This window comes from Hesperophylax consimilis, chromosome 26 (assembly GCF_061612785.1).
Source record: "Hesperophylax consimilis isolate HC1 chromosome 26, BYU_Hcon_1.0, whole genome shotgun sequence".
Classification (NCBI taxonomy): domain Eukaryota; kingdom Metazoa; phylum Arthropoda; class Insecta; order Trichoptera; family Limnephilidae; genus Hesperophylax; species Hesperophylax consimilis.
In genome coordinates this window covers 9117998-9132674 of record NC_142861.1, presented here as the reverse complement: position 1 = coordinate 9132674, position 14677 = coordinate 9117998, and the positions used below count along the sequence as shown (strand labels likewise).

At 33.0% G+C, this 14677-nt stretch overlaps 1 protein-coding gene across 1 annotated transcript in view; it reads right to left on the bottom strand.

Moving 5' to 3' along the window:
• The window catches only part of Dh44 (corticotropin-releasing diuretic hormone 44), a 435996-nt gene extending 435290 nt beyond the window's left edge, over positions 1-706 (bottom strand). The window contains exon 1 of the mRNA XM_089647556.1: positions 440-706. The gene's annotated coding sequence lies outside the window, so the exon portion shown is untranslated. The remainder of the gene's footprint in view (positions 1-439) is intronic.
• Positions 707-14677: the final 13971 nt, after the last annotated feature.

The window sequence follows — 14677 nt, the reverse complement described above, 5'->3', positions numbered from 1 at the left end:
ATTTTTTAATTTAAATTTTTTTGCTATACAATATTTGAATATATATTCAACATCTTAGCATCGTATTTTAAAACTAGTTTCTTTTATGAACTAATTATTGAAATAACCCAATGTATTATAAATTTACGAATATTAATAAACCATGTTTCAAAAATATGGCACCCTCATATTTAATTTTTTTGTGTATGTAAGAGCCATAATTTAATAAATAAATATATCTTTATGTGTTCTAAGATTAACAATATAGATTTGTTAACACTTCGACCAACAGATTTATTTTCTATATTTGTCACTATTTTATATATAAATTTATTGTACAGACGAATAAATTACATATAATCAATTAATTTCAAATGTGAAAAAATAATTAAATTTTTCATGTTAGAAAAATTTTAAAATTATTGTCATTTTTTTATATATTTTTGTTTAAATCTCTTACCTTTATCAGCTGCAACAGGAATTCTTCTAAGCGAAACAAACGAAAGAAATAAATTCCCCGTTAGAAAGAATTCAAATACTTTACCAACTAAAAACTCCGTCAAAAAAGTGACAAAAACAAACTTTAAAAAGATGTTGAAACGAATAAAAGATTATAATAGAACAATGTAGATGTAGACGATTGATGTTAATTCTAGGGGATGATTTTATAATTTGGAAGTCGAGCTTCCTGCTTCGCGGGTGGTTGTTTGGAAGTCCGCGCGCTTATCGATGCTTCGCCTTATTGCGAGGCTCCGACCAGCGTAGGGCGTTTTATAGTTGGCGGAGCGGGCGGATTGCGCGCAGGGGTGTCCCTACTCCGTCACCCGTCACCCGTCACCCAACACACACCCCCGCAACGTGACGTAGGGTACACTCAACCACAGCTTCTAACAGAAATAAGAATAGTTATTCGCAAGCATTAACTTTTCACCAATTGAATCGAAACGTATCCCTTTTTTGTTTTCATTATTTACTAACTGAAGACCCAATCTGTCTGGGTTTTTTTTTTCCTCATATTCGCAACGTCAAGTGTGCAAGATTTCATCAATAATTACCAAAATTCTGGTTTTAAGGGTGGGAAAAGGGAGGTGGATTGTTTACCTTCCACTGTTTTTAAGTGTGCAAAATTTCGTCCATCTCGGAATAAAACCTGTAGATTTGTCCCAAAACAATGTCACACCGCCCGCCCGCCACCGTCTCTCTTCTTTACATAAATATAATAGATAGATTTACGTCCATTAAAACTTTTAAAACTTTTACACTAAAAAAAATTTTGTACAAATAATACGAAGATAAAAAATTTCAATTCCTCTTTCTATTTTTTTTAAGAAAGACAAAGATGCGAATATAAGCTGACACTATTAGAATTATAACATTACTTCTGTAAGTAGAAAATGTTACTTGTGCAACGATGGAGGACTTAACCAGCAGAGATTTGAATCAGCAGTGGGAAATAATAACTTTGGAACAATCGATCAACTAACCTAGCTGTTTAATTTAACTACACGCGGGAGGTATAAAAACCAGGAACTATTGCCATAAATTTGTGTTTTGACATCAATAAAAATCGTCAATTTTGCTGATCGCCAGGCGTGTCCGTGTGCCAGAAGAAGTTGATTAATTAATTGTGAAATATATATTTTTTAAAACCATTTCTATTAGCCAAATTCATTATTGAATAGTTAATCTGTTTTATTGGGTGACCGGATAAATCATCAAAATGATAATTCATCAAATCTTTATAAAGTTATATAAAGTCATGGAAAGTGATGAAACCAAAACCTTATTAACTGGATTAAGAAGGTTAGGTTAGGTTAAAAAAAAATTCATCGTTTTTAATGACTTTATATCACTTTTTAAAAGTGTGTTGAATAGTCACTGTGTTAAGTTAGCATGGAATCAATTTTCGCTGTCTTTTCGTTTACGTTAATATCGTTAGGTGACTATATCTGGATAGCCAGAAACTTCCCAAGTTTCTTCTTCGAAAAATAAGTAGTACACTTACCTACCTACTAGAAATATACATATAAAAAAAATTTCAGTTTTCATTAATAATTTTTTTTTAAATCACAATCGTATTAAGGACACTCATTCATGACTCATTACTGGCTTTCCGGCACAATTTCGTCAAGATATTAACTAAAACGTAAATTAGCGGAATCATGAAATACTTCTTTTGCTTTTGGCAACCCTGTTTCTACCCCGAGATAGTATATACGACGCTCCACAGGTATGCCTTTTCCACTGCTGCGCAACAGAGAACGCTTTTCCATAGCGAAAATGAAACCTACGGCGCAGTGACAGAAGGCGGGAAACCGTTTGATTGGACCGTAGTTCCCATTATCTCTCATTAAAGAGGCTAATTGCGCAAATTGTGATAACTTTTTTATTTTAAAATGTCAGGAGTGACGCACGAATCGGTATCATCCTTAAAAAATAGAAATTAACGGTAAAACTTTCTAGAATCTTTGATAATACGAGTCTGACAAGTATTTCAAGCAATTCAATTAAGAACGTAGGAACCCATACTTTAAAAAAATAATTATTTGTTGTGTTGAAAAAGATTTTAAATAATAGGTTATTTGTGTTAAATCAGGGATTTAATACTTCGCGTATTACAATGGTGAATCGATAGTCGACCTAACTAGGAGCTGGCTAAATGAGATCTGAAAAACACCAAATTTGTATGGGAGCATTCTAACTGGTCCTGGCGACTACTGACTACTAGCTGCCATCTTGCGGACTTCCAAGCAAGCTCTATGCACTGCCCTCTATGAGTGCATCTGTGAAGCTCTTACTTCCCAACAATTATCAAACAAACTTGGGAAGCAGGTATGAGTACCGCCGCCCCGGCAATCATTTATTGGATAACCAACCCCCCTGCCATAAGTCACCCTTAGTGGTTCGCTACGTTTGGTGACTTAGCTGGGGTTCCGGGTTCATGGGGTGAGGTTTATTTAGGTATTGACCCCCAGATTCCTACCCACCTCTCATACTTTTTCCTTCTCAGAACTTTCTCTCCTTCCTTTCCATGAAAAGCCCCTCCACACAGCATCCCCAAAGACGACATAAGCCCGGAGAGAAAAAAATTTCCTGAATACCTCCTGTGTGGAGCTAATGGAAATAAAACTAATTTACTAAGTAAGATAATTAACTGAAATTCGCTTTGAATTAAGTGTCGTTTTTAAAATTGGAACTGATACGACAAGAATTCAGACTATCCCGTGATTTTTCACGGTACTATAAAGGGGTTATGATATATAGTACCTACCTACCTACATATTATCAAATATCATTTTATATTGCGCGATTTCGCAGATAATTTTTAAAAGTGAAACTAATGTGTTTAGTATGCGTGGAGCAAAATTAAAATGGAAAATTACATTTTTTTTCAAATCCAATTGTTATGTTCCGTGATTTTTACAATATGTGCATTAATATTATTCATTGGCATTTTATATTTAATTAAAGTATAAAGAATAGTTAAATTATATTAATTTTCATTATTATTAATTAAATTATTTATTTGTTAATTATCGCCCTTTTTCGGGGCTTTTACACGTGAATATTGAGAAATATACATTATTTATTGTACACCACCAAATTGCTTCATTAAAAACATTTTATATTTGTTTGAAGATTGAATTTGTCCACTGACTTGGAATAATTGTTTCCCTCCATTAGTATTCTGGGCAAAGAGGAATATATATTATGGTAGTTAGTCCTAGAATTTCTGCACTAGAATAAATCCTGACTAGCTAATACTGGACTATCAACTAAATAATTTATGTCAATAAGGCAGTTGTTCATAATACAGACACTCGGTAAATTATGTCAATAAGGCAGTTGTACATAATACAGGCTCTCTGTAAATTATATCAATAAGGCAGTTGTTCATAATACAGGCTATCTGTAAATTATGTCAATAAGGCAGTTGTACATAATAGAGACTCTCGGTAAATTATGTCAATAAGGCAGTTGTACATAATATAAGCTATTTGTAAATTATGTCAATAAGGCAGTTGTACATAATATAGGCTATCTGTAAATTATGTCAATAAGGCAGTTGTACATAATATAGGCTATCTGTAAATAATGTCAATAAGGCAGTTGTACATAATATAGGCTATCTGTAAATTATGTCAATAAGGCAGTTGTACATAATACAGACTCTCGGTAAATTATGTCAGTAGGGCAGTTGTACATAATATAGGCTATCTGTAAATTATGTCAATAAGGCAGTTGTACATAATAAAGGCTATCTGTAAATTATGTCAATAAGGCAGTTGTACATAATATAGGCTATCTGTAAATTATGTCAATAAGGCAGTTGTACATAATATAGGCTATCTGTAAATTATGTCAATAAGGCAGTTGTACATAATATAGGCTATCTGTAAATTATGTCAATAAGGCAGTTGTACATAATATAGGCTATCTGTAAATTATGTCAATAAGGCAGTTGTACATAATATAGGCTATCTGTAAATTATGTCAATAAGGCAGTTGTACATAATATAGGCTATCTGTAAATTATGTCAATAAGGCAGTTGTACATAATACAGACTCTCGGTAAATTATGTCAGTAGGGCAGTTGTACATAATATAGGCTATCTGTAAATTATGTCAATAAGGCAGTTGTACATAATATAGGCTATCTGTAAATTATGTCAATAAGGCAGTTGTACATAATATAGGCTATCTGTAAATTATGTCAATAAGGCAGTTGTACATAATATAGGCTATCTGTAAATTATGTCAATAAGGCAGTTGTACATAATATAGGCTATCTGTAAATAATGTCAATAAGGCAGTTGTACATAATACAGACTCTCGGTAAATTATGTCAGTAGGGCAGTTGTACATAATATAGGCTATCTGTAAATTATGTCAATAAGGCAGTTGTACATAATACAGACTCTCGGTAAATTATGTCAGCAGGGCAGTTGTACATAATACAGGCTCTCTGTAAATTTTCAACAACATTGATACTGCCAATAAGGCAGTTGTACATAATAGAGACTCTCGGTAAATTATGTCAATAAGGCAGTTGTACATAATATAAGCTATTTGTAAATTATGTCAATAAGGCAGTTGTACATAATATAGGCTATCTGTAAATTATGTCAATAAGGCAGTTGTACATAATATAGGCTATCTGTAAATTATGTCAATAAGGCAGTTGTACATAATACAGACTCTCGGTAAATTATGTCAGTAGGGCAGTTGTACATAATATAGGCTATCTGTAAATTATGTCAATAAGGCAGTTGTACATAATATAGGCTATCTGTAAATTATGTCAATAAGGCAGTTGTACATAATATAGGCTATCTGTAAATTATGTCAATAAGGCAGTTGTACATAATATAGGCTATCTGTAAATTATGTCAATAAGGCAGTTGTACATAATATAGGCTATCTGTAAATAATGTCAATAAGGCAGTTGTACATAATACAGACTCTCGGTAAATTATGTCAGTAGGGCAGTTGTACATAATATAGGCTATCTGTAAATTATGTCAATAAGGCAGTTGTACATAATACAGACTCTCGGTAAATTATGTCAGCAGGGCAGTTGTACATAATACAGGCTCTCTGTAAATTTTCAACAACATTGATACTGCCAAAAGATCCAACCGGTGAATATCAGATCATCCTTCGGACAAACCCCGTTGTTTTATATATGCTCGGTGAAAATATAAAAAAAACTATAAGATCGTTTAATCTATTCAAGAAAATGGTAAAAAATTCTATACTGGCTGAGAGTGGTGTTTTTGGATTGCCAATGTCATTGCTTCTGTCATGAATCACCTTAGTGGCCCCATATTCGATGTTATCCATCTGTGTATGTGTTATGTGATTTACTTATTTGATTGAATATAATTGTAAAGCTGCTCATCTTGACACAGGAATTCTCTAGTGAGATGAACAGCGGAGGAAAAAATATACATTTAAAGTTTTTAAGCTCTTAATAAAATGTGATAATTAAAAAATAATTTGATTTTTGTACATTTTTCGAGCCGAAAAAGTAATAACCATATGAAATTTCCTTGATAGAAAAAATTTTAAAATGAAAATTATAAAAAAACTCATCTGGTTCTATTACTGAACATCATATAGTTATTAAAAAATCACAGTGTTTCTTTAAATGCTACATAGGACATGTGTCAAGAGATTTTGTTATATTTAAAATAAGTGCATTTTCAGTGCATATTTCCGCTACATAACGCCTATTGATTATAATAGTTTTAATAATCGTATTTATATATCTCCTTTTCAAACATTTTTCTTATTTTTGAACACTCCCTACCAAAGATATTAGAAGAACGAGATATGCTATGTTGGCCGCCGGAACGTAGGCGGAGTACTACCTAATTAGGGTACTTTGAATACTATCGGGACGTGTACGCACAGAAATCTGTTCTATTTCTATGTATTAGTGCCAACTGAAACTATACGTCCTTAGCGTAAGCGAAGGTGTGCAGTAGTATTGGTGAACAAAACCGGCGATACTGGACAAAACAATTCCACACAGAATGAACTGCTCATAGCACATCTCGTTTTTCTAATATCTTTGTTCCCTACGGATGCAATATGGCAGTATATTTTTACTATCGGAAGAAATAGTCAAAATTAAATTAAAAACGACAAGTATTTAAAAAAAAATTTATACAAAATAGTTTAGTATCATTTAACTATATGTAAAGTTTTGCGTCATATTTCCAATGCCCAAGATCTGTACCTAAAGATTAAGATTGTTTTTATGTGAATACCACATTAGAGTTCTCACTGCTTCTCTAATTTCTCACAATTTATCTTATTGTATTGATCCACTCGAATCTTTTAATCTCAATCTGTTTCTTATTGAGCGACGAATCACACTTAAGAAGATAAATTTTAATCAAATCCTTGTGCTGTACCGCCAGTTGTAACAATTGGTTTTCTTTTCTTTAAAACGAACAGTAAAAACATAAATATTTTAATACCACGATTAAAAATAGCACCCCTAATAATAATATTATTTGCAGTTTGCAGTGTTTCCAATATTATGTCCTGAGTGCAAAACTGGCCTAAAAAATACCTTAATATGGTAATATTATCATTATGTATCCTTCTACGTACGTAGGTACCTACCATTATTAATAAAAACATTGCATTTTTTTTTGTCTTATATGAAAAATTATTTACATAAGTTATGGTAAAAAATATAGAGACAATGATATCCTCACTGAGAACTCCCGTGCTGAAGATTTAATTTGCATATTTTTTAAATATTTGTATTGAGGGATCAGTGGGATTTATAGGTCCAATTAGAAGTTCTACCGAACCGAACCCTTTGATATGAAAATATCTGGAGTCGGTGAATTATTTTCCCATTTGATCTCTGGTGAGTTGACATGTTGTTTTTGTATTATTTTGTATTTATTATGCTTATATAATGCACTTGCATAATGTAGATTGACTAGATGATCATTTGTGGAAAAGTGTGTGGAAGGGTTTAGTTTTTCCCACGGGGAAGATTTAACCCGGACATAAAGTCGAAAAATAAAATATGAAATTTCGCTTTTTTCTAAAATTATGCATCTCACTTTGTATTTACAACATTTTTATTTTCTTTAAATTATCGTTTTTATCATTTACTTAAATCTTAATTTTTAATTCTGTTTTGGTTTGAATATCATGATTTTGTAATTTCTTCTTGTGTTTTATTATTTGTTTCTACAAAATATTATTTTCGTAGTCCATTTTTATAATTTAAAACATGTATTGCTACCATAATACGGGCATTTGCCTAATGGTAGTTACGAAAATCACAAAAATTAAAATTTATAAAAAGTATTAATGAAAAAATAAAAATTAAAAACATTTACTAAAGTGGCCTGCCATGCAAGTAAGGATGATTAATTTAAAATAACATATAGTCTACTTGCGGCACGTAGAACACGCAGCATCAGATCTAAATACCCAGGTACTCCACCACCTTCCTCTTCCCCATCTCCTTAGCCTTCCCATTACCTTCAAACTCACAACATACCCTAATTGGGTATGACATAGTCTCACTGGCTCCAGACAGTTTGAAACATTTGGGACTTCTGTGCGGTAAGTACATAAAAAGTAAGTTAGTTAGCGAAGGGGAAAGGAAGGGAAACGATTAAAAGTGCCCGACCATTCAAATCTGTCCACCAAACACGGCAAAAGCCATTTTAAGCTACTTTTCGATTCCGAATGGTGTTTTATTTTAGTGTCTTTCAACATGAGGAGAGACCAGAGGGTATCTAAAACCCTGAACATAGCAAATAGACTATGTATTTCTTTGTTTAAATTAAATGTCTAACGTTCCTTTCTATATTTCGTTAAATACGTTAAATAAAATTTTCGTTAAATACGATGCTTGTATTTCCATTAAATTATATTTTCGCAGTCATTTCTTGGGTTAAATTTTTATATTAGGTATAATTCAGTTTCACTTAGGTAATTGTAAAGTCATAGCGATGATTCGTTCATGAGCAAGCCGCACAGATGAGGTATCAATTTTTTGAGGTAGAACGGCTCATATGAACGGTTACACTTTTTTTAACAGCAGATATTTTTTAAAAATAGCGTCATTAAAGTGATTCAAGTATTAATTGATATTACTTATCTTATCTGGACTTGGAAGTATATACCTACACCTAATAACTACCTAGCGTCTTATACGGTACCAAGAGTCGTACGATCATTCGTACGCTTTGAGCGGTATCGGGGGAGCCGTACAGAGGGAGCCGTTCCAGGGGAGCCGTACAGGGGGAGCCGTACAGGGGGAGCCGTACCAAGGGAGCCGTACAGGGGGAGCCGTACAGGGGGAGACGTACCAGGGGAGCCGTACAGGGGGAGCCATACAGGGAGAGCTGTACCAGGGGAGCCATACAGGGTGAGCCATACAGGGGGAGCCGTACAGGGGAGCCGTACAGGGGGAGCCATACAGGGGGAGCCGTACCGGGGGAACTGTATTTGGCAAGTCGTATCCAGTGAACACAGCGTTCTTATTGCTTATACGCTCTGAGCTCACGGCTCCCGTTTCAATTAAGGCGTAGTTCAATTGAGTCGTCTCTTTGAACCTTAGGAAAATATTGAGCTGAAACCGTGGCTTCCGCTCTTAATAAAATGAGTCATGACCCATAGCTAGAAATAATGCAAAGTTCACCTTGCGTTACATCTTCGGAAAACATTTCACCAACAAACTTTAAGTTATGATTTTCAAAGTTCCGATCAGTTCCAGAGAAATGCTGGATTACATGGAACTCTCAGTGTCTCTCAGCTTATTACAGCTTAGCAATAGTTTTTAAATTATGGAAAATATTTTTAATGACTTTATTAGTAAATATTTTATTTTTGACACGTTTCAGAGTGAAAAATACTGTCAGTATTTTAGCCCAAGCAATTTTCAAATTCTGAATGAAATTCAGAATTGAAACAATAAATAAAGACAAATCGTTCCATAGCCGATCTGTTGAACGCAAGAACGAGTAGTAAAAACAACCCGTTTATATATTATATTTAAAGTAACTCCAGCGTTCCCCACCTTATCCTTTTCATTTTGCTTGAATCGGCCTCGATTTAGGTCATATGGTCAGATCTCCTCCTTAGTTGTACAGGTATATACACGACGTCCGGAAATTAGTGGAACCAGGTCTTCATTCCCTTTAACAGGATGGTGATTGGCACCGGAATGCTTGAGGTCTTCTGAATAAATCTTACCTTAAGATGAATATGGATTCAGCTCTAGCCTCCGAGATCTCTCGATCTCATGCCCTTGCGACTTTTTCTTGTGGGGATTCGTAAAAGAAGTTGTTTATGTACCACATCTAACAACAACTAAAAATTATACATTATATATGTAATTGCCATGTCTAAACTTTTTAAAATAGCCCGTAGATTCATTTTTGCTGATGATACTGCACTAGTTGTCTCTAATGAAAACCCTGAAATAGCTATTCAAGAATTACAAATAGACTTCAACGAGCTACTTAAATGGTCTCATGATGTAGGACTAATTATTAATGTCAAAAAAACTAAATGCATGTATGTAAGATCACCGAGATTGAAAATGTGGAACTTACCTAAAATAACTGCACATAATTTTGAATGTATACATAAAAAAATGGATAATATTTGCTGCTGTGAAAAAATTGATTTTACAAACGAATATACTTACCTTGGCATAATCGTAGACAATAACTTTAAATAGGACAAAAGTGTGACCAAAATTTGTAACCAGCTCCGATGTTTGGCGAGTAATTTTAATAAATTAAAATTTGTATTGCCTCGATGTTCTCTCAAACTTATATATCATTCTATGGTCGAATCAATACTTAGATATGGAATTCGAACTTGGGGACACTCGAGTAATATTAATATTAAATACATTCAAAATTTTCAAACTGCTATAATTAAAAAAAAATTGTTAAACCTAGCATTTACAAACAAAGAAACAACTTAAAATTACTGTATAGCTCTGAGGGCCTACCAATTAAAGGGCTTCTCTGGTTTATTATAATTATGGATAATGCGGGAGAAAATGCGTACAAAAAATCATTGGTGCATAGTCACAAAACAAGATTTACTGAAAAAAAAGGCCTAAAAATTCCACTACTATCAAATAAGTATGGTAGCAGAACACTTGACTATTTGATACCTGTGATTTATAACAAATTTAACGAAAACTTTAACTTAAAAAATAATGAGGAACCCTGCCCTAAACTGACAAAAAAGTGGTTAGTAAATGAACAAAACATTTATCTATCCTAAACATTATATTTGGTATTAATATTTAAACTTAAGCTAATGTGTATTATGTTATAACATTAAATGGTAGAACCTACAGACAAGCTGATTGTCACAGCTTTGTGGGACTACCCATGTCTTATATTGTATTAAATGTAATTATATTCATTTTAATAAATAAATTAAAAAATCTGGAACAACCTCTGGAACCGTATCCCAGCTGCAGTGAACTCAGTTAATATGACGTGTTTCTTAAAGTGTAGAACGAGATCAAATAATGATAAGATGTTTTGAACATATGAACAATAAACATTTTTATAAAACTGCATTTGTTTACTTTATTGTTTAGATATCAAATATAATTACTTCATATTTTTCACTAGTTTAAAATTGAGTCCATCATTTTGAATAACCCTGTACTAAAAAGAAACCAAAAAAACCAATCTGCTTAATGAAAAGATTAATCCGACCCTGCTTCCAAGATATAAAATGAATAATTTAATGAAAACAGTTATAATTTTTTTTTAAAAGACAGTTAAAGCAACGTTTAAATTTTTAAGCAAACAAACAAAATTAATTTTTATTGAAGGAAGTGAAATTAAAGCAAACAAGTCAAGTATTATTTTTATAGTAAAACAATTATGTTTTTATTATTAAAATGTACACAAAGAAATATATTACAAATTAAAAATTCATCATAGTATAAAATAAAGTCGCTATCCACGTCTCTCTGTTTGTGCGCTTAGTTCTTCTAAACTAAGCAAATGATTGTTATAGGGTTTTCGCTATCATTTAGAGAATTTCTTCCGGAAAGTAGACATATAATACATGCATATTATAAATATAAAAAGAAGCAAAAATTCGATGTTTTGTAATCACGTCGTAAAAAAAATATATTCTGGCGCTTACATTGCTAACTCTGGCTAAACCTTATGAGATGTATCAAAATGATGTAGTACGTAATTGTATATCTTTAGAAGGCCTACAGAAAGTACCCTTTGGTATATATCTATCTCATAAGGATATTGTAATGTATGCCAATGTGGTGTAGTGGAGTATTATTGTAGCGAACACAAAAATGATGCGTGGTCTTAGACTGATATTTATTGGGGAGCTGCTATTAACAAAAGAGGGTCAATCCTAGCATGCGTCGCCTTTTATAGCATCTCGCAAGTATGCTATCTCGCTTGCACTTACACACATTCATACAAACACCACAGATATCCACCAGCAACACTGGGTACACGTCACCAGTTTAGAATAAAAACAAAATTGCCAATTATAGCGAGAATGGTAGCAAATATACTGAACAGAGTTTTGGTGGCCTGGCAAAAAAAACCGACGAGTCATGTGGCTGGCCAAATGAAAAATTGTTCCGTGCAATAGCGTCGTCCCGTCTTGCCATGCATGCTTGGCAAGAGTCGGTTTTACCCCCCTAGATGATCCAAAATATTTTTTCACATAAAATAAGAAAAACTTTTACGAATTTTAGCAAGCTCTTTTCATATACTGTACCTACCTATTTAAACTTTGAACCATTTGGATAACCGAGCCGCCAACTTTCGACACAAGTTATCTAAATCATAAATTAGCATTATTTGAGTATTTACCACTAGTATTGCCACGCAGTGAAAGCACGAGCAATATTACTCTGTGTAAATAACAATGTAATAATACGTAAATGGTAACTCGCAGCTTTAACAAAACATACGAACATAATGCGAGCCATAAGTAGGATCTGGTGCGCTTTGATAGTGACATTTAGTATGAATCGCTGCATCGTTACATTCAACGCTAAAGTGACAGCAATCGGTAAAAAATACACCAAACCGTAAAAAGTTTTTTTTTACAAAAATATCACGCCGTTTTACCGGAGGGGTTAGTAAAAAAGAATTCACCGAAAAATTTTACGATTCATTAATTTGAAGTTAAATATTCCCTTATATATTTATTAATTAATTAACGGACTTACGTCCAATATATTGCAAAGTGAAACGAGCTTTGGGACAATGTACAATTCAAGAGTAAAGATGGTATGTAAAAGCATAGACAAACAGGAAAAACATATGAAAATAGAAATGAAATACAAGTGTCAAGTCAAGTAAAACCTTGCTAAAACTAAAGTGATACAAAATATCCTCAATTGCACAGCGAGCGACAAAAAACATTCTGACTTATACCGAAAAATCAAGGTCTTGACGTGAGTTGACCATTCTACATATTCTGGACAAAGGTGAATTATAACCATAATTAGTCGAGTGTTGATTGAGGAAGAGCAGTTCATTATTTCTGAGTCTACGAGAATGTATATTGATTGAGATGAGTTCTAATAATGTAGGTGAGTCAAAATAATTGTTGATAATTTTAAAGAAACAAATGATATCAAATTTTTTACGACGGTCTTCTAAAGGAGAAAGGCTTAGAATTTTTTCAATGTATATTTACTTACACTATGAACTACACTTTTTTTATTAAGTGCCTAAAAATACATATAGGTACTTGGGGATAGGAGAAGTATAAGTGACCTGAGATTATTTTTTTTAAATCATAAATTCGCAGTTCGGCTTTTGCGATTCTAGTAAATTTAAGAGTACCAACTCGTTACACTAGACATAATGATCTTTTCGAGACTCTTCCTGAGTCTGGTCAATTTAAGATTACAAACACGATACACTAGACATAATGACCTATTTCGAAAGTGCTCCTGAGTCTAGTCCATTTAAGATAACAAACTCGATTAACTAGACATAATGACCTTTTCGAGACTCTTCTTTATTCTAGTCAATTTAAGAGTACCAACTCGTTAGTTACTGGAAGGAATGGAATTAGTTACACGGCAGAGTAATGGACCAAAATTGTTGTTCACGCTAGTGTAAATTTCTAAAATCAGAAGATATTTAAATTGTAGACTTTGGGCGACATATGAAAGAATATATTAATATGTAACGTGCAAAAGTGCACGTGCAAAAGGGCACGTGAGAAGGTGCAAAGAAAATATAGCAACCGAAGATCAGAATGTTATTTGTATACCGGCAACTAGTCTCCTTGGACAAACGAGTTCCGTATCTTACGAATTGATATGCCAAAAGAAGCCATTTGTGTTAGATTATCAGAAACAACTAACACGCAGTGTAAAGCTATTATAACTATTTTATAAAAGCCAAGGGAACCAAAGTAAAATTATTCAAAATATCTTCAAACTAACCGTTTTGTCACCATGGTTTAGGAAAAAAATGAAAAAAAACTATGGCGGGAATTACCAGTCCAGACAAGAGAGGCACAAATAAGTATTCTGAAGAGTCGCGTACAAAGTAAACAAAGACAACATATAGAACAATTTGTAATAATGTCCACGGTGAAGTAATTAGTTATAACTCTTTTAAAACACGTACCTATTTGTTGCAAAATGTTTTTATGCACCTACAATACCTACCCGCCTCAAATGAAATAAACATATTTAAATTTTAGAATGAAACAAGAAATAAAATTTGATTTCCAAAGTCATTATCAAAATTTTCGTTCTATAAATTTCTTCAAGTGCGTTTTTTGCTGTCTCGAATTCACCAGATTTACTTTAAAAATGATTCACAGTCGTATTTTCAAAAACGCAAAGCTTTACTTAAAAAAACTTGTAAAATATTACCGTAAACGTCTTTTTAGATTGATTTTTAACGTCTTTTAATCGACAATACTCGCAATGTACCAAATACTGGTGATGTACCTAATACTATGAATGTAACATATACTCGAAACGTACAACATACTCGGAATATACAAAATACTCGAAAAGTATCAAATAAGCAGAATATACGAAACATTCAGAATGTACCAAATACTAGTGGTGAACAAGAGGAACCGTGTGATTCTCGGAATGTACAAAATACTCGGAAAGTACGAAATACTCGGAATGAACCAATTACTCGGAATGAAC